Source organism: Nomascus leucogenys, chromosome 5 (assembly GCF_006542625.1).
Source record: "Nomascus leucogenys isolate Asia chromosome 5, Asia_NLE_v1, whole genome shotgun sequence".
Lineage (NCBI taxonomy): Eukaryota > Metazoa > Chordata > Mammalia > Primates > Hylobatidae > Nomascus > Nomascus leucogenys.
Window position 1 is genome coordinate 25,802,651 of NC_044385.1, and position 20,370 is coordinate 25,823,020.

The 20,370-nt window shown below is 37.6% G+C and overlaps 1 long non-coding RNA gene across 1 annotated transcript; it reads right to left on the reverse strand.

Moving 5' to 3' along the window:
* Nucleotides 1-1,344: 1,344 nt before the first annotated feature.
* Nucleotides 1,345-17,188, reverse strand: LOC115835087. The gene is made up of 3 exons (XR_004030004.1): nucleotides 17,111-17,188; nucleotides 16,617-16,618; nucleotides 1,345-1,357 (listed from the first exon to the last, which is right to left on the reverse strand). It is a non-coding gene; the product is annotated as an uncharacterized LOC115835087 (long non-coding RNA).
* Between the last annotated feature and the right edge of the window lie 3,182 nt (nucleotides 17,189-20,370).

Here is a 20,370-nt window from a genome sequence, read left to right on the forward strand (position 1 = left end):
GCTGAGCAGGCTGTAATATGATATTAAACAAGGTTCTTATTAAGTAGATACAATGAAATAATGCTGAGTTTTTGTTGCATTAGTGGAGTTAAATGCATTTTATTAGCACTCATTAGGAAAAGGAAAAACTTGGAGCTAAGGATTCATTAGCCAAAAGCGGCCCCTGTGAGGCAGAGCGATTAGACTGCTTGGGGCCAGAGAACAAGATCCGGGCCACACACAGCAGATTCTGGAAGTGTGTCCTCTCTCCTCCATGACTAAAATGTCTGACAGTTTGGGAAAGAAATGTTAGGTCCAACTGCAGGTCAGCTGAAAATATGCGCTTCTTTCGAGAGCTGTTAATTTGACAAAAGGCAGAAGCCCCAGAAAGACAGCACAATTATGATTTATATTTTAGATCTGAAAGGAAGTTGTTTACTTTAGGAATTGGGGAAAAACGCTACCAGCAATTCAATTTTGAAAGACATATCATGAAAATTGCTTTTATCGCATTTTGTTTTTAGGAGAAAAACACATCAAGTGGAAACATTTATACACAAAATAAACTTTATTTCTTAAGCTTCTCATTAGGAAGACTCACCACATAAGAAGAAAATCTTCACAATTTAGCCAATGTGAGTAGTCTGACTCAACCATGGCTTAGGTACTGCTTCTAAGTGATTTTGCATACTGCCTCTTCAAGGCCTCCTCAGCAGCAACTTATATTTTCTGCTCTTATCAATACTCAGAATACACAGGGAGAAGGGATGGACCCAAAGGGAGTTAAGTGAGATGCTTACACACACACATGCGCGCGCGCACACACACACACACACATGCACACACCCCTCATTGCTTTGACATGAAAGTTTTTCCCAAAAGTAAAATGAATGATAGTTTGAACAGCTATTCTCATTTGATTAAAATTCACTAAACAATTTTGAGATGAAGTGTTATATGATAAATTTTAAATAATCCTGGAAATTCAAATTTTGGGAGTTTGATTGTCCTGTTGTATCTCTGTGACACAACTGCATGCAGTGGCCAATTCTGTGAAATGTGTCCAGCTACTAGCCTAATATTAACTCTTATTACATTTCTACTCCCAAATTTTTGTCTCTTGGATTCTACTTTCTCATACCCATCATCTGATGGAGATCTACCTCTGGCTTTTCTACAAACCTAGCAGATTCCAAACTAACTCCACCATCGACACTCCCAGGGACCTCCTCTTCTCCCTCTTTTTATGCCACTATCATCGTTGCAATCATTTACCTGTGAAACCTTCACATCCTTATTTTTCTTACGTCTCACACACAATTGGCTTACTAATCCCGTGGATTCAACCTCTGCAACACACTCACATTCATCTTCTCTTCTAAGTCATATCTTCTTCAGCTGTCATTTGGACTATTGCCATGGCCTTTACAATGGAAAGGCCTTCCACCTCTATTATTCCCCATTACACTGGGTCATGCACGCTGACCTCAAGTTAATCTTCCAGGAGCACAGTTCAAATGATCAATTTTCTTGCCTGAAATCTTCAGTGGTTTCTATTTTCACAATCTACAAAATGAGCATGATATGATCTATTACAGAATTGTATAGTTCAAGCAAGAAACCACATCAAGCCCTCTACTCAGAAGTTATCACATACATAGTCAGTGCTCAGTAAAATATTATCTGTTTTCCACACTCTTTCTTTTGACCAAGCTAAACTCTTTATGGCTTTCTGTACATACCACCCATAATTCATTCTTCTTTACCTGTTTTCATTCAATTCTCCTAGATTGGAATACAGTGCTATCAACTACGCACATTTCAATTCTTTTCATCCTGTGGGACTCAGCTCTCTGTGAAACTTATTATCATCTCTGTTCTCAATATTTATGGCACTTCAGTTAGCATTCTTTAGTTATTCTTGTCATTTTCTTATCAGTTTGCTACATGCTGAAAGTTAAGGACAGAATTTGTATCTATTTTCTCATAATGACTCTCAAAGTTCTCATAACTATATTATGGAGCCCTGTACAATTCAAGGAATCTATTCTTGCCTCTCTCCTCTAACTTCATCTTATGATCTTATGTCTGCACAGAAAAGAAGTGCAGTGGAACTTGAAATGAAATAGGCTTTGTGTTGATAAAGTGGCACTTTATGCTCAGATGCTCAGGCTAATGTGCACAAGTCAAGTATATATTTTCTTCCCATTCTATCAACTTATATTAGCAGTTCAATGTAAACAGCCAAGTCTTCCTTAAAATGTTATAGAAAGTATATTTTGGTTATTGCCTTGTATTTTTTTAAATCAAGAGGTAACTATAAAAGCCAATTTGTTTTCATGTCCATTTATGACCCCTTTTAACTCCCTTTGGCATGGGCATGTACCAGCCATATCCTCTGTGTGCACATCGTATAACTGTGGTATCTAGAACAGACATACTCATGAAGATATTCAGACTGTGCTCGTTGAGCAATGAAAAACACTCTAGAGTTTTCCATTTAAAATCCTTGATTCTGGCCAGGTGCGGTGGCTCACGCTTGTAATCCCAGGACTTTGGGAGGCCGAGGCGGGTGGATCATGAGGTCAGGAGATCGAGACCATCCTGGCCAACATGGTGAAACCCTGTCTCTACTAAAAATACAAAAACTTAGCCGGGTGAGGTGGCGGGCACCTGTAGTCCCAGACGCTTGGGAGAATGAGGCAGGAGAATGGCGTGAACCCAGGAGGCACAGCTTGCAGTGAGCCGAGATTGCGCCACTGTACTCCAGCCTGGGAGACAGAGCGAGACTCCATCTCAAAAAAAAAAAAAAAAAAAAAAAAAATCCTTGATTCTATAAATCTATTTTGTTATTTAGTCTAAAAACAATTATGGATTTGTATTTACAAAAAGGAATAATTTCAAAACATGGCAATAGGAAAGTGGTACAAATAGAAGTAACACCAACAAGTTATGCTCTCTGAGTGGTTATTATGACAGGTGTTCTGCTGCTGGTTTTAATGAATCTTCAAAATACCTGTAATAGGTGTGCCAGATAAGAAAGCTGACTCTTAGAAAGTTTAAAACATTTGAGAAGGAAATAAAACTCATTTTATTGAATAATGAGATAATGTATGGACAATATGATGATAGTAGAGTAGTATTCAATGACTTGGACAAATGTTTACTAGATAGTATTATATGAAAAAATAAAGCTGATTATAAAACAGTTCTATGACTCCACAATATATACAAAATATATTTAAAAAGGAAGGCTAGACAGACAACATCAAAATATTGCAAGTGCTTACCTTTGAGTGATGAGACTATATCTACTTTTTTTGGTATTATTGTTATTATTATGTGCTTCAGCATATTTTCTAAATTTTTGTAAAGATGATACGCTATTTTTGTATGAAAAAAAGAAATAAGACCAGTTTTTATTTGCTTGTTGCCCATACGTATATATGTGTGATTTTAATTAAGGAAACATAAGAAGGATTGATGCTGTTTTTATCACCCTAAATCATTCTAGACCAGCACTTTGGTTGTACAGGTAAAATGTTGAAAAATACTCTGAGTCCAAGGCTGACTCTTCTAGAAAGGCTCAAGATTGTGCCTGGGGTGTGTGCCCTTCCATGACTTTTTCCATAATGGTTTCTAGCCAGAGACTCCCATTCCCCGCTACTTTTGCCACAACCCCAGGGAACTCTCAAAGCAGGTGCAGGGAGCTCTGATGGCTCTTTCTAGGCAGGTGACAGGTTCTCAAACATTTCCCTACCTTCCCAGAGCCCCCTTCAACTGTTGCTCCAGATGAGACAGGGTTTCCTGGTCTGCCTCCCTCATTAAGGGGCAATCTTATACCAGACTCAGTGACACTGAGGCCAGCACAACCAAATGATTGAGTTAGACAGCTAATGGTTCTCTTCCAAGAGTCAGATCCAAGTATAGGAAAGAAAGAAAAGAAAGAAAAGAAAGAAAGAAAGAAAGAAAAGAAAGAAAGAAAGAAAGAAAGAGAGAAAGAGAGAAAGAAAGAGAAAGAAAGAGAAAGCAAGAAAGCAAGAAAGCAAGAAAGCAAGAAAGAAAGAGAAAGAAAGAAAAGAAAGAAAGAAAGAAAGAAAGAGAAAGAGAGAAAGAGAGAAAGAAAGAAAGAAAAGAAAGAGAAAGCAAGCAAGCAAGCTTCTGGTGTAATCTTACAGGAGAGGCCTAGAAGTTGCTATATCACACTGAGCAGCAATGCTAGCCATGAGTGCCTGTGGCAAACTGCAACACCTTTATTTATTTTATTTGTTCGTTTTATTACAAAAATTTCAAAGAAAATAAGTTTTATAAATCCCCAACATGGCCAGCATTGCATCCCTAACATGAAGTTCCCACAATGAAGAAGAATAAAAGAAAAATAAACCAAAGGTTGAGTCATTGTTATAAAAGCAGACACATAGACCAATGGAACAGAAGAGGGAACCCAGAAATAAATTCATAGAATTTCAGCCAATTGATTTTGACAAAGGTGTCAGGAACATACAATTCAGAAAAGACATGCTCATCAATATGTAGTGCTGGGGAAACTGGATATTCATATGAAGAAGAATAAAACTAGACCCCTATTTCTTACCGTATAAAAAAATCAAATCAAAATGAATCAATGACTTAAACATAACACCTGAAGTTATAAAGCTACTAGAGGCCGGGCACGGTGGCTCATGCTTGTAATCCCAGCACTTTGGGAGGCCGAGGTGGGTGGATCATTTGAGGTCAGGTGTTAAGAGACCAGCCTGGCCAACATGGTAAAACCTTGTCTCTACTAAAAATACAAAAATTAGCCGGGCATGGTGGCATGAACCTGTAGTCCCAGCTACTTGGGAGGCTGAGGCAGGGGGAGAATTGCTTGAACCCAGGGGGCAGAGGTTGCAGTGAGCCAAGATCGCGCCACTGCACTTCACCCTGGGTGACAGAGCAATACTCCGTCAAAACAAGCAAACAAACAAAAAGAAGCTGCTAGAAGGCTCAACACTTTGGGAGGTCGAGGTGCAGGGATCACCTGAGGTCTGAAGTTCAAGACCAGGCTGGCCAACATGGTGAAACCCATCTCTACCAAAAAATACAAAGATTAGCCAGGCATCAGGGCAATGCCTGTAGTGCAGCTACTGGGGAGGCTGAGGCACGAAAATCACTTGAACCTGTGAGGCAGAGGTTGCAATGAGCCGAGATCATGTCATTGCACTCCAGCCTGGGCAACAAACTGAAACCCTCTCCCCACACCCCACTCCCCAAAAAAAAACTACTAGAAGAAAACATAAGAAAACATAGAAGAAACATTTCAGGAATTTGGTCTAAGCAATGATTTTATAGCTAAGTCTTACATAACATAGGCAACAAAAACAAAAATACACAAATAGGACTATATTAAACTAAGAAGCTTCTGTACATCAAAGGAAATAATCAAGACTGAAGAGATAACCTGTAGAATGGGAGACAGTATTTGTGAACTACTCATCCAATCAGAAACTAACATCCAAAGTATACAAGGAACCCAACTCACCAGAAAATAAAAATCACAATAATCTCATTAAAAAGTGGGCAAATAATCTGAATAGGCATTTTTCAAAAGAACACATAAAAAATGACCAACAGGCATATTAAAAAATGCTTGATATCACTGACATCAGAGAAATGCATGTCATCTCACCTCAGAATGGCTATTACCAGAGACAAAAAATAACAAATTTTGGCAAAGATGTGGAGACAAGGGAACTCTTAAACCCTGTTAATGAGAATGTAAATTAGTACAGCCATTGTGAAAAATGGTATTCAGGTTTGTCAAAAAACTAAAAGCTATCATATGATCCAGCAGTCTCACTACTGGATATCTATTCAAAGGAAAGGAAGTCAGTATATCAAAGGGATATCCACACTCTCATGTTTATTGCAGCATCATTCACAATAGCCAACATATGGAATTAACCTCTGTGTTCATCAATGAATGAATGGATAAAGAAAACGTGGTATATGTACACAATGGAATACTATGCAGCCATAAGAAAGAATGAAATCCTGTCATTTGCAGCAACATGGATGGAACTGTGGTCATCATGTTAAGTGAACTAAACTAGGCATGGAAAGACAAATATTACATGTTCTCACTCATATTTGGGAGCAAAAATAATTGATCTCATGGAAGTAGACAGTATAATGATGGTTACTACAGATTGAGAAGGATTGGGGGCAATGGGAGATGAAGAGAGGTTGGCTAATAGGTACAAACATACAGTTAGATAGATAAGTTCCACTGTTTAATACTACAGTAGTGTGGTCATAGTTAATAATAATGTATTATATATTTTATAATAGTTAGAAGAGGTTTGAAATGTTTCCAACACAAAGAAATGATAAATGTTTGAGGTGATGGATATTCCAATTACCCCAATTTGATTATTATACATAAAATATAAAATTGTTATTACCAATAAAAATAAGAGTTTAGCAACAACAGCAACAAATGGGCTAATAATCTGAATAGACATTTCTCCAAAGAAAATGGTCAATAAACACGTGTAAAGATGCTCAACATCATTAGCCATCAAAGAAATACAAATCAAAATCACAACTAGATGTGACTTCACACCCTCAAGGATGTCTATCATCAAAGAGACATAATGACAAGTGGTGCTAAGAATGTGAAAAATTCAAACACTCATATATTACTGGTCACAATGTAAATTGGTATAGCCTCTTTGGCAATCAGTTTGGCAGTTTACCAAAGGTTAAACATAGAGTTACCACATGACCTAGGAATTCTACTCCTAGGTATACACCTGAGAGAAATGGAAACATATGTTCACACAAAAACTTATACACAAATGTTCATAGCAGCATTATTCATAAGATCCCAAAACTAGGCCGGGCGCGGTGGCTCACGCTTGTAATCCCAGCACTTTGGGAGGCCGAGGCGGGCAGATCACGAGGTCAGGAGATCGAGACCATGGTGAAACCCCGTCTCTACTAAAAATACAAAAAATTAGCCGGGCGTGGTGGCGGGCGCCTGCAGTCCCAGCTACTCGGAGAGGCTGAGGCAGGAGAATGGCGTGAACCCAGGAGGTGGAGCTTGCAGTGAGCCAAGATGGCGCCACTGCACTCCAGCCTGGGTGACAGAGTGAGACTCCGTCTCAAAAAAAAAAAAAAAAAAAAAAAGATCCCAAAAGTGGAAACAACCCAAATGTCCATCAACTGGTGAATGGAAAAATAAAATGTGGCATATCCATATAATAGAATATTATTAAACAAGTAGAAGCAATGAAATACTGATATGAGCTACAATGTCGATGAATGTTGAAAACATTATGCTAAGTGAAAAAAGCCAGTCACAAAAATCTACATGATTCCATTTATGTAACACGTCCAGAATAGGCAAACATATAGAGGTAGAAAGTAGATTACTGGTTGTCTAGGGCTTTGGGTTGAAAGAAAATGGCAGTAAATATTAGAGGCTACAGGATTTCTTTTTGGTGTGATTAAAAAATTTTCCAAAATGTATTGTGGAGAAGGTTCACAAGGAATATCCTTGATGAAGCGGTAAAAAAATTATTACAATTTATTTAATATTGACCCTCAAATACAAATTGTAAAAATAGATAATAAGCTAAGAGCTATGTATAAAGCACTTCTGCAGCATAATGAAGTATGATGGTTATTTCAAAGAAAGGCAATTTTGTGATGGAGTTGAAAGAATGGACAAACTGCGGTTATTCAGACTTGAGTACTTGGTAGACAAGTTTTTAGAAAATTAATGAAATGAGGCTATCACTTCAAAGAAATCATTGACAGTATTTGTTGCCAATAATAAAATCCGAGCTTTCAAGAGAAAATTAGAATTTTGGAAAACTTACATCTACCACTGTGAGCTTGATGACTTCCCAGTGCTTAAAGGCTTTTTCTGATGAGATGAGTGAAGATATTCATGAATGGAATTTTTTAAAGTTGTATAATGAAATATGGTAACATTTACAATATTTGCCCAAGGTAACTAATAATTTCCATATGACTAATGCATGATATTACACAATCCAACATGGGTACAAGATTTGTTTAAAGTGCAATATTTTAAAAAATGGATTTTAATGAAATAGAGTACAAAAATTTCATGCACATTGCCACACTGAAACTAACCTTTGAGACATTGTTACTTGTCAAGTTTTGGTGTAGTATCAAAGAAGATTATACACAACCATCTGAGGGGATATTAAAAGACTCCTCTTTTGCAACCACATATCTGTCTGAAGCAAGCTTTATGTTAGCGAAAATATATAGCAACAGATTGAATGCAAAAGAGCATAGGAGAATTTGTTTTTTATTAGACTAGGTATTAAAGAAATTTGCAAAAATTATGAAACATGCCATTCTCACATTTTTGGTATTAGAAGATGTAACCATTTTTAATAAAATGGCATTGCTTAACATGTAATGTGTTTAGAATTATTTTAAAATTAATAAGTACATAATTTAGAATTGTCTTAGTTTTAATTTCTAATGTCAACAATATTTTTAGATATAACCAACACAAACAACAGCTTTTTCAGGTCCTCAACAAATTTTAAGATGGTAAAGGAAAAGTTTAAAAACTGCTGTTTCTCATTGTTTCTGTGTTCCACAGGAACATTCCTTTCAAGCTGCTCACAGGGGTAACTTTCTTGATAACTCACACTTTATGGACTTACTTCACTTCCCTGTCTCACTTCTCCATTCCAAGACCACAATTTCTGGGATTAACTTCCAAATAAATAACTTATATGAAAATCCTTATCTTGGGATCTACTTTTGGAGAACCCAAATGAAAAGAAGCCCTTCCTTAGAACCCTTGCTTTTTCAAGACAGTTTAACAGCAATTGAGTTTCATTCTTTTATTTCACAGAGGCGCAACAGAAAGTGAGATAGGTAAAATGACATAACTAGGAGCATACACATCGTTTATCTGACTCAACCGACTCACATCATTTTCATCAGCCACATCCTTCTTAAATCAATACGGTTCCAAGGCCCACCACGTCTACTCATCATTGCCTTTCCCATCACCACCATACAACATGGGAGAATAAGCATACTCATGCCACGTGTATTCCTTTTCATATTTGTCTCCATATTTGAAATGTCTTTTTTTGCAATATCCTTGGGGATCTAGAGCATGAGACTTCTTTCTGCTTGCAACTCTTGATTTGTCATCAGTAATTTCATAAATTCTAAATCCTGGGGGCTCTCCTATACCTGTGAGTTACAGGAGGATAAGGAGATGTGTACAATATGCCTTCTCCATAAAATCTGATATTCTTCTTGTCATGCAAGATGCATGTGGTGCCATGTTCTAATCTTAGGTAATTTATCCATCGGATTCTTTTACTTTCTTTGTTCTTCTATTTTCCCTTTGGACTATACTCTGCTTAAGATTTTTAAAGATCAATCTAAGGGTCTTTGTGATTGAGATAATAAACAGAGAAAAGCATAATCAACCTTGACTTCTTTTGTTTCTCTGGACTTTTTTGTTTTGTATGGTTTCATGTGCAGACTCCTGACAGCCAATATTAGATTGGTGCAAAAGTTATTGCGGTTTTTGCCATTGCATCAACCTAATAATTATTGATCATCCATTCAATGTCATGTTTATCCTCCATACAGTTTGCAAGAGATGCAGCTGGAATGCTTGTCAAGGGTTCTGACTCCAGAGATCATGCCATTAGCCTTTCATTGTCAGAATGACTAAGATTCGCCAGCCTAGACCCTGCTGCTTTTATTTCTTTAAGCCTGAGTGATCATCCTGATACTTTTCTCAAACTTCAAAAAAAAATTTGGTATTCGATTCTCCCCATCTGGGTCATTCCGCAGCTAATTTCACTTGGGAAGTTCAGTTGTTTCCAGTCTTTGGATTTTCATCCCGATCTGGCAGCGTCACCTAAAAGATTTTTATAAAGTGAACTATTTATGTATTCTAGAATTATTCACTACTAATAAGACAACACTACAATACTCTTGTCAACTATAAAAAGAGTAGAAATTGTTCTTTAATTTAAAAAATGTGAACTGTGTCAATTTTCTTTGGACTTGGTCTTTTAAAGGTGACTTGGGATTAGAGTTCTGAATAGAATAACTATGTTGGAAGCAAACACAGTGCTCTTTCTACAAGACTCCTCTCGGAAGCCAAGAATTTTATGTGTTCAGCAGAGGTTTATATTATACTCGAGAGTTCACAACAGGCTTCACTGGCATACCAACCACAGTGGCAGACCTCTTTTTTTTTTTTTTTCTTGTGAGCTCAGGGCATTATAAAGAAGAAATAATACACAATAATTAAAAACTTCTGAGATTCCTGTTTGAAACCTACGGACAAATATTATTTCCAACAATTGGAGGAGAGCATTTTATTTCCAAAAAATGTCTGAAGACAGGCCCTTTTTTTTCGGATAAAAAAACCAACCAACAAGCATAACCATTTGAGCTGCTCTTTGTATCATGCTTTGTTGAGTATACTTAGAACTGCTGAACAGGACACAAATGAATATACAGAATGACCCAAGAACTGAGTTGCCTTGGGAATGGGAATTAAGACACATTACTAGTGCATGCTAGGATTGGGATGAAGTGGTGTGTATTTCTTAGTTTTAATGGCAATACTGTGGGTTGGGTTTGGATAAAATCCCCAGGTGAAAAATTCTGATTCCAAGCTTAACTGAGCACTTTATTTTAATTATTATATTTTTATTTTTAATACACTGTATTTTTTTCCTTCCAATTATAGGTTAAATACTCATTCATTCACTCTTCATTCTTTTAATAGTTTTGAGTAGCTTTTATGTGCCAGTCATAGGCTAATTCTTGAAATATTAATTTAAACAAGATAGAGTCCTTGCCATTAAAATGCTTACAATTTAGAAAACATACACTTCTGGAAGAAAATATGAAATGTTTTTAAAAGAATGAGAAAGGAACATTTTAAGAGTAATTCTGGTTTGACTGCCTATAACTGCATAATGTGCCGTTATGCGATGGTGGCTGGAAAGTCACCCACATAGCTGACAATTGGCGCTGGGTGTTGAATGGGAAGCTTAACTTTGGCTATTGGCCTAGGGCCTCAGTTCTTCTACACGTGGGCCTCTCCAAGGGCTACCTGTGCCTCCTCACAGCATGCCATCCAGATTCTACAAGGCAGGAAGTAGACATTGATCATCCTTTTAAGATTTCAATTCAGAAGTTTCAGAATATTATTTCTGCTGCATTCTGTTGACCAAAGGAAGTCACAAGTTTGGCCCAGAATTCAAAGGCAAATACACGCAAAAAAAAAAAAAAAAGAGGAATTGTCAGGGGATATCTTTGGATGCTAGCAGCCACAAGTACATTATTAAGGAGTGAAACATGTGTTGGACTTCTAACCTTCTAGAACTGTAAGGACTCATGTGATTACGTTGGATTCACTAAAATAATCAAGGATAATATCCCCATCTCAAAGTCCTCAACCTTAATCACAACGGCAAAGTTCCTTTTGCATGTAAGGTGAGATATTCACAGGTCCTAACATTAGTATGGAGAAATCCTTGGGGAAACCATTATTTTGCCTAAATTACTTCCCTTAAAATATAATCAAGCCAAAGTTACAATACCACATTTACTTTCTTTCTTTGTCTAGTGCTCTGCCTTCTTCGTGCAATTATAGAAGTTCATACATCTCAATTCCACCCTGCTTCAAGGCACAAATTAAATCTGCCTCCATGAAGTCTTCCTCTATTATTTGATTCTTTGTTGATATTCTTCTCCCTGGAGCTCCTTTTATACCTGATCTATTTTGTCAGGAAATGGCCCTCTTCGTTTCATATGTGTTATTTGGTTCTTCCCAGGATTTGTCTGCCCCTTACAGGGAAGGGAGGGAACATGCCCAAAAATAGCACCCTGTCCTAGCTCGTCCGTGTTCATGCTTCGAATTAGTAAAAGCTTCCTTACTGCTCTCCATGACTTTAATTTCTTCGTATTTAAATCCTTCCTATATATTTCAATTTCAAAATGCTTTCTAAAATGCCCTTCCAGTTATATCACATTTCCACTCAACATTTTACAATGTGTCCTGTTGCCTTTATACTAAGAATAAAACTCTTTAGTCCTTCCGTCAATGCCCACCTACTCTGTGGTTAGAACCCTTCTTAACATACAACCTATTCATCATCCAAAATAGCATTCTGAAGAGATGTTTTCTCTTGTACCCAAAGAGGGAGCGAGAGAAAGGGAGGGAAGGAATATAAATTATTTGCTATTTTCTTCCCTCCCTCCCTTCCTTCCTTCCTTCTTTCCTTCCTTCCTTCCTCCTATTTAAAATATGGATATCTAGTTGTTCCAGTGACAGTTTTCAAAACATTATCCTTTCTTTATTCTCCATTAAGTTACTTTGGATCCTTTGTTGAAAAACAATTGTTCAAATATGTGAGTTACTATTTTATGACTCTCTATTCTGTTTTACTGATCTATGGCTCTATCCTTATGCCTTAACCACATTGTCATGATTATTATAGTTTTATAATAAAACTTGAAATCCCATGACATAAGAACTCCAATTTTGTTTCTTTTTCAAAACTATTTTGGTCATTCTGTGGCTGGACACAGTAACTCATGCCTGTAATCCTAGCATTTTGGGGAGACTGAGGCGGGAAGATTGCTTGTGGCCAAGACTTCAAGACCAACCTGGCCAACATAGTGAGACCCTATCTCATTAAAACAAACAAACAAACAAAAACTATTTTGGTCATTTTGGGTCTTTTGTACTTCCTTATAAATTCTTAAATCAGCTTAGCAATTCTACCAAAACACAAAACAAACAAATAAGCAAAAACCCCACTTTCTGGGATTCTGATTGTGATTGCATTGAATCTATAGATCAATTTGAGCAGAATAGACATTTTGATAATATTGAATCCTTCAGTTCATGACGACTCATTTGTTTGGGTCTTCTAATTTCTCTTTGCCATGTTCTATAGTTCCCAGTGTACGATCAGCTTTTTGTATCTCAGGATTCCACATTTGCAGAATCAACAAACCATGGATCAAAAATATTTGGAAAAATAGCAATAAAACAGTAAAAAATAGTACACATAGAAATACAGTATAACAGTTAAGTAGCAGTTACATTGTATTAGGTATTATAAGCAATATAGACATGATTTAAAGTATACTGGAGGATGTGCATAGGTTACATACAAGTGCTATGCCATTTTATATCAGAGACTTGACTGTCCTTGGATTTTGGTATCCACGGGGGTCCTGGAACCAATCCCTCATGGATATCAAGGGACAAGACTGTATATGTCATGTGTATATTTTGGTAGCTACATAAACTGAAGTTGAAAATTGTTCTCTTCTGTTTTCCAGAAGAATTGTGTGAAGTTGGTATTACTTATTCCTTCACTGGTAGAATTCAGGGATCAGAAAACTCCTTTAAAAAAAATCAGATAGCAAATATTTTAAGCTTTATAGGCCAAACCATCTCTGCCACAACTATTCAATGCTCCCGTTGTATTGTCTATGACAATACAAAAATGAATAAGCATGGCTGTGTTTCTACAAAACTTCATTTATGTGTACTTAAATCTGAATGACATAACTTTCGGATGTCAAGAAATACTATTTTTTTTAATTACTTCCCAACCATTTAAAACTGCAAAAACTCTCCTTTGTTTGTGGGTTGTAGAAAAATGTGTTGGGCCACATTTGGTCCACAGGTCAGTTTTCCAACCCCTTGTATTCACCAATGAAAACATTCTGGGTCTGGGGTTTTCTTAGAGGAAGATTTTTAATTTTACATTCAATTATATAATAGATGTATGGTTATTAAGGTTATCTATTTATTTTTGAGTAAGAATAGTACTTCATATTTTCCAAGGAATAGAATGAAAATACACTTGGTTGTTTATTTTTATTAACCACAGTCCTTGTTATAAAATTTTAAAATATATTCTTCATTTTTTCAATAATAGCTTTTCTTGACTTCCTTAATAAAAAGTTCCTTAATATCATCCTACTTTATTAAGTCAAAATGTTAGTAATTTAACTACTTATTTATTTTATTATTTATTTATTTATTTATTTTGAGATGGAGTCTTGCTCTGTCGCTTAGTATGGAGTGCAGTCGCGCTATTTAGGTTCAGTGCAACCTCAGCCTCCTGGGTTCAAGCGATTCTCCTGCCTCAGCCTCCAGAGCAGCTGGGGCTACAGGCACGCACCATCACACCCGGAAAATTTTTGTATTTTTAGTAGAAACGGGGTTTCATCATGTTGGCCAGGTTGGTCTCGATCTCCTGACCTTAGGTGATCTGCCAGCCTCGGCCTCCCAAAGTGCTAGGATGACAGGTGTGAGCCACCGTGCCCAGTCTTAACTTATTTATTTTTCAGTTCACAGATGAAGGGAACATAATGTGATGAAAGAACACCTGGAAAACAGCCAGGATGCTGGAATTTTAATCCTAGAAGCTAGTGACTTTGGGCAAGTCATCAGATATGCACAGTCCTCTGTTTCCTTACTCATAAAATGTGGACATTGGGAAAGGTGATCAATGAGGTCTTCATCAGCTCTGAAGTCTATACTGCTGCTTCTGTACATCTCTGTTAATATATTTGGAAACAGAACAAACACTATGGCAGAAGTCACACCTGCCATGCAGGCTGCTGAGAGGATTGAATGAGTCTGCAGCTCACGAGGACAAGGGCCTGGTCCCCGGTAACCACTGCATAAGATCTACCTAGTATTCTATTCAGTATTTCATTAATCAAATCTTATCTGATTTATGTCTTTGGTTATTAATTTCCCAATTTGTAAAATGAAGTTCTTGGATTAAACGAATGATATTGAATGTACCACCACCAAAAATTGCTTTGATTTTCCTCACTCAAGCAATTCATATTTTTAAAGATTCTACACCTTCCGAAATTGCATGTATTGAATAATAATTTTATTATTCTCCCACTTTAAATACTGACCATCATGCATAGATAAATATTTTACTCTGGTTTTCTACCCCAAGTGTTAAGATCAGAATGTTTAGAACCTTCAAAAACAAGGGTTGAGGTGCAGCTGGTCATACCCAGAGCTATCAGCTGAGGAGTCTCCTATGGGGATGATAGGAAGTATGCTGTTATTTCTCATACCCTAGGACTAAGGGCAGTAGAAGGGAAATGATTTATCTAATTTTTTTTTTTTTTTGAGACGGAGTTTCACTGTTTCACCCGGGCCAGACTGCAGTGATTTATCTAATTTTTTTAAAGGAAAATTTTTTTAACTCTAATGTGCACACTGCAAATTCAAACTAATTATTAAAACTTTTGCTTTTTCTTATACAAAATTAAAGCCTGCTTGTTGTAGAAAAGTGCAAAGGTGACAAATTCACCCAGGAACACCTACAGTGCTCAGGCAGGTAATCTAAATATACACAAAGTGAGTAGGTCCTTGGAGAATAGCGTAAAGAGGGGTAACGGAACAGAAAAGGTTAAGTGAACAAAAATGTCTAGAAGTCAAATGCAACCTTAAGCTCTCAGTTTGTAATCTCTCATTTAAAACCATCATAATTTCTTCAGTCATAGACAATCGCTGTTAAAAATATAATGTGGGCTGGGGGCGGTAGTTCACTCCTGTAATCTCAGCACTTTGGGAGGCAAAGGCAGGTGGATCACGAGGTCAAGAGATCCAGACCCTGGCCAACATGGTGAAACCTCGTCTCTACCAAAAATATAAAAATTAGCTGGCCACGGTGGCATGCACCTGTACTCCCAGCTACTCGGGAGGCTGAGGCAGGAGAATCGCTTGAACCCGGGAGGCAGAAGTTACAGTGAGCCGAGATTGTGCCACTGCACTTCAGTTTTGTGACAGAGCGAGACTGTGTCTCAAAAAAAAAAAAGTAATGTGTGTTCTTTCAGTTCTTTACCTATACACATAACAGTATGTTAATATATGTTTAACTTTGTAAGAGAAATGATAACCTAATGAACATTTTTTCCTAGGTTAGTTTATTTCATATACCATCAGCATTGTTTCATAAACACACGATTTTAATGGCTGCACAATTCTTTTTAACACATGCCTTTATTCAATGATTTCCTCTTTGGGGACATTATGCTGCTCTCTTCCAAATGTGCCTAAATGTCCAAATAAACATCTGAAAGTCTTTGAGGTAACCTGGTTCCAAAATGATTATTCCTATAGTCTTTCACTTAGATCTGTGTGGACCCTTGAAAGCTGGATGGTCTCTTAGAGGCAGAAGGCTTCCAGAACCTGAGGTGCTGTCTGATCTGGGATTTATGAAATCAGGGTCTTGCTTTTTGTTAACACACAAAGTGTGTACTGATGGAAGGATGCCACATCACATTTACATTTTGTCACCAAACATGTAGTGTTTGATAAAAAATTGGGAGTGGATCAAGCATGGAAAACATTAACTTATTTACATTTTACCTGAAGTTTTCTTGATATAACTTTGAATTTTATTTAAAGTAGAATAAAAATGTTCCCATAGCAAAGTACCGCCACTGCAAATAAACCTTTTCCTTTCCATTTTCTCAGCAGAGCCACTGCAGCAATTGCCAGCTATTTGGTGAGCCCCTTCTCTCCCTGCTCGTAATCCATTCCTCATTGTTCTGAAAACAGCTCCATGACCATATCACTCTTTTGTTCACTGACCATCAATGGTTCCTCACTGTTCACAGAATAAAGCTCCATTTTATACAGAGGCATCCAAGGCATTTCACTTGAGGCTCTAAACTGCTTTTGCCACCTCATTTTCCATGTTCTCCTTCATAAATTTTTTGTTATAGTCAAACTGACTAATACGAAAAACTATCTTTAACCTCCGCCTGCATGTATTAAGTGGATTTTCTTAAATACCTACGACAGCCCTGAAAAGTGCAATTGTTATTTTTAGTCTGTATATGAAGAATCAGTGCATAAGGGAAAGAGGTAGGATTTGAACCCTGAGTTTTTCCACTATGCCCATTTTTTTCCGTTCTTTTTTATTGTGGTAAAATACACGTAAAATTTACAATTTTTACCATTTTAAGTGTACAGTTTAGTGTTACTAAATACATTCATAATGCACATCCATCACCCCATCCATGTCCATAACTTTTTGTCCTGTAAAACTAAAATTCTATACCCATTAAACAATGACTCCTCTTTCTCTCCTCCCCTACAGCCCCTGAAAACCACCATTCTACATTCTGTTTCTATGACTGTGATTTCTCAACTATATCATGTAAGCGGAATCATGCAGTATTTTCTTTTGATGAGTAGCTTATTTCATTAGCATCCTGTCCTCAAGGCTTATCCATGTTGTAGTATATGGCAGGATTTTCTTCCTTTTTAAGGCTAATCCACTCACGTGTAGATAACATTTTGTTTATCCTTTCATCCACTGATGGCCGTTTGGGTTGCTTCCTTGTTTTGGCTATTATGAATATGGCTGCTATGAACATGGATGGAGTAAATATCTCTTTGAAACCTTGCTTTTGGTTATAGACCCAGAAGTTCCCACTAAGCCCTTTTGCTTCGGATTCCCTACCCAGAGCCCTGTAATTGGCCCTTTACTTTCCTACCTTTGAGCTTTCCTTTTTTTTGTTTGTTTTTTTGTTTTTGTTTTTGTTTTTTTTTTTTTTTTGGAGATGGAGTCTCGCTCTGTCGCCCAGGCTGGAGTGCAGTGGTGCGATCTCGGCTCACTGCAACCTCCGCCTCCTGGGTTCAAGCCATTCTCCCGCCTCAGCATCCCGAGTAGCTGGGACTACAGGCGCCCGCCACCACACCTGGCTAATTTTTTGTATTTTTAGTAGAGACGGGGTTTCACTGTGTTAGCCAGGATGGTCTCGATCTCCTGACCTCGTGATCCACCCGCCTCGGCCTCCCACAGTGCTGGGATTACAGGCATGAGCCACCGCGCCCGGCTGAGCTTTTCCTTTTGCTGCGCAGCCTACCTGGCCTGTCCTATTTTGGTTCCCTGCCTATTGAAGTTCTGTTTATTCTGCAGGGCTCTTCTATTTGTACCTCGCCCAATGCCTTTCACACGGTAGGTGCTCAATAACTAATATATAGTTAGATATCTCTTTACTATATCTCTGCTAAAACAACGTAAAGAGGTAGGAAGCAGAAATGATGTCTTATTATCCCTTATGGCCTGCACACGGCAAACAGTTTAGGAAAAGTTTATTAAATAAATAAAGTCCCCATGCCCCCTGGAACAAAAGGTATGCAGGGCAGTGTATTGCACGGGCTGTCCAAGACCTCATGTCAGAAACGTATGTTTAGGCAGCAAGAACACACAAGAGGCAAGAGAGTAAGAAAGTACGCTGGAAAATTTTGCTATCTGGGTCAATTCCAATTTGGCAAAAACAAGCCTTCTGCTTTTTCTCCAGGGTTCTTTCTCCCAGCATCACTTATTAATGCTAATTAGTCAAGGGTGTGTTATGATGCAGAACACTTGTGACCCGTAAGGATTAGAGAGAGAGAGACTGTCATTTCTCAAATGACCCACGAGAGGCGGCCAGAGGCAGGGACTGGGAAGGAGAGGAGGGGAAGGGGAACTTCTCTGCAAAGAATCGCACTAAAGTAAGTGCAAGTAAAAATAAATCCACATATAAAACAACTGTACAAATGTTAGCAGTATTTTCACAGCTGGGTTTCTTTGCTTAAAATACTTAGCACTTACTTTAGAAAACTCACTTCTAAACAGAAATGGTCTGACTGATCACAGAAGCTGAACCCTGATACAACTCTGACTTTGAACTTGACTTTTGCCCAGATGGGAATAAAAATAATGACTTCTTCTAAGTAAGAACCTTAATTGCCATGAATTCACACCAGACTGTGGTGGGTGACCTTTATCTCACATATGAGGAAATTAAGGTAGGGCTTGGTTTAGGAAGCTAGATTCATAACAGTCAGCATATTTATATCCAGATTAGGTAGGACTCTGGATTTAAAACACTTTCCCTTGGAAAACACCGACTCTGTCTGTTTCCATGGCACTAAAAACACCCCACTTGAATAACTGCCCAGTTACTTATCATAGCAGGATTAGTGGTCTTCCCAAAGCATCTGCATTCACATTCCTGGTATTTATTTCCTGTAGATATTAGTTTCAAAGACTGATGCCACAGGACATGAATAATCACAGTGACTCACTTTTAGGGACTTTCCCCTGGGGAGTGCCACCTACAGAGCCTCAGAATGAAGTGGGCACATATTAATTAAAATATGTTTCATCTCCAAATGACTATGACAGAAGCTATACTGATGAATATGACAACTAAATACAAAATAATATTGTAATGACTAGCAATGATTCAAATATTGTGCTCATGATGTTATCTTTCATCCACTTATTTAATAAATATTTAATGAGTGATGGGACTTCTATGTGTCAGAGTGCTGGTTAGCACCGGCCACCTTTCAATAAATTTACAATCCAGCAGGCACTGTTCCTATCAACTAATGAGATTTTTTAATTTAATATTTTTCTATCAAAGCGACAGTCTTCAAAATTACCAAAAAATATACTTGGTTAGGAAACAGTAAACAGAACCAATTATTCCTTCTTGGTTGAGTTAAGAAACCACACTTTGTGCTTACACTTCCATAGTGATCAGGGATTTCTCACCCCTTGAATTTCTGTAGCATAAATTGTTGACGTCTCTTCACTTCCCTGTCTCATTTCCTTGCCCAGGTGGTGAGCCCTGTGCATGAGCCTCTGCCTGACTCATCTTTGTATCTGCAATGCCTCACACATGCCTCACATCTCCCCGCCAGGCAAGCAGTGTTAGTGAAAACAGGATGTCATCAGTTCAGTAAAGAAGGGGTTGACAACAAACTGTGAATAGAAAAGTCAAATAGGAATTCATTGGCCTTTAAAAACATTATTTTCCAAATTATCCTACAGTAAAGTTGACTTTTTTCTTTGATGTACAGCTCTATGGATTTCCACATATGTATAGATTTGTGTAACCACCACAAAGAGGATACAAAACAGTGCCATAACCCCCGCAAAGCTTCCCCATGCTGTCCCTTTATAGTCACCCCCTCCCTCCACCGTAATCCCTGGCAATCACTAATCTCTTCTCCACCATTGCGCTTTTGTCTTTTGAAACTGGCACCTCTTACTCAGCACAGAGTTATCTAAGTGGTTCTTTTTTATTACTGAATAGTGTTCTATCATATGTGGTATCGCAGTTTATTTACCCTTTCTCTCACTGAGGGACATTTAAGTTATTTTCAGTTTGAAGCTACTGAAAAAAAAAAAAAAAAGCTGCTCTGAAGTTTTTGTTTATCAGTTTCATGTGAACATACATTTTCATTTTCCTGGGGTAAATACTCAGGATTGGCCTTGTGGAGTCATAGCATAGAAATATGTTTCA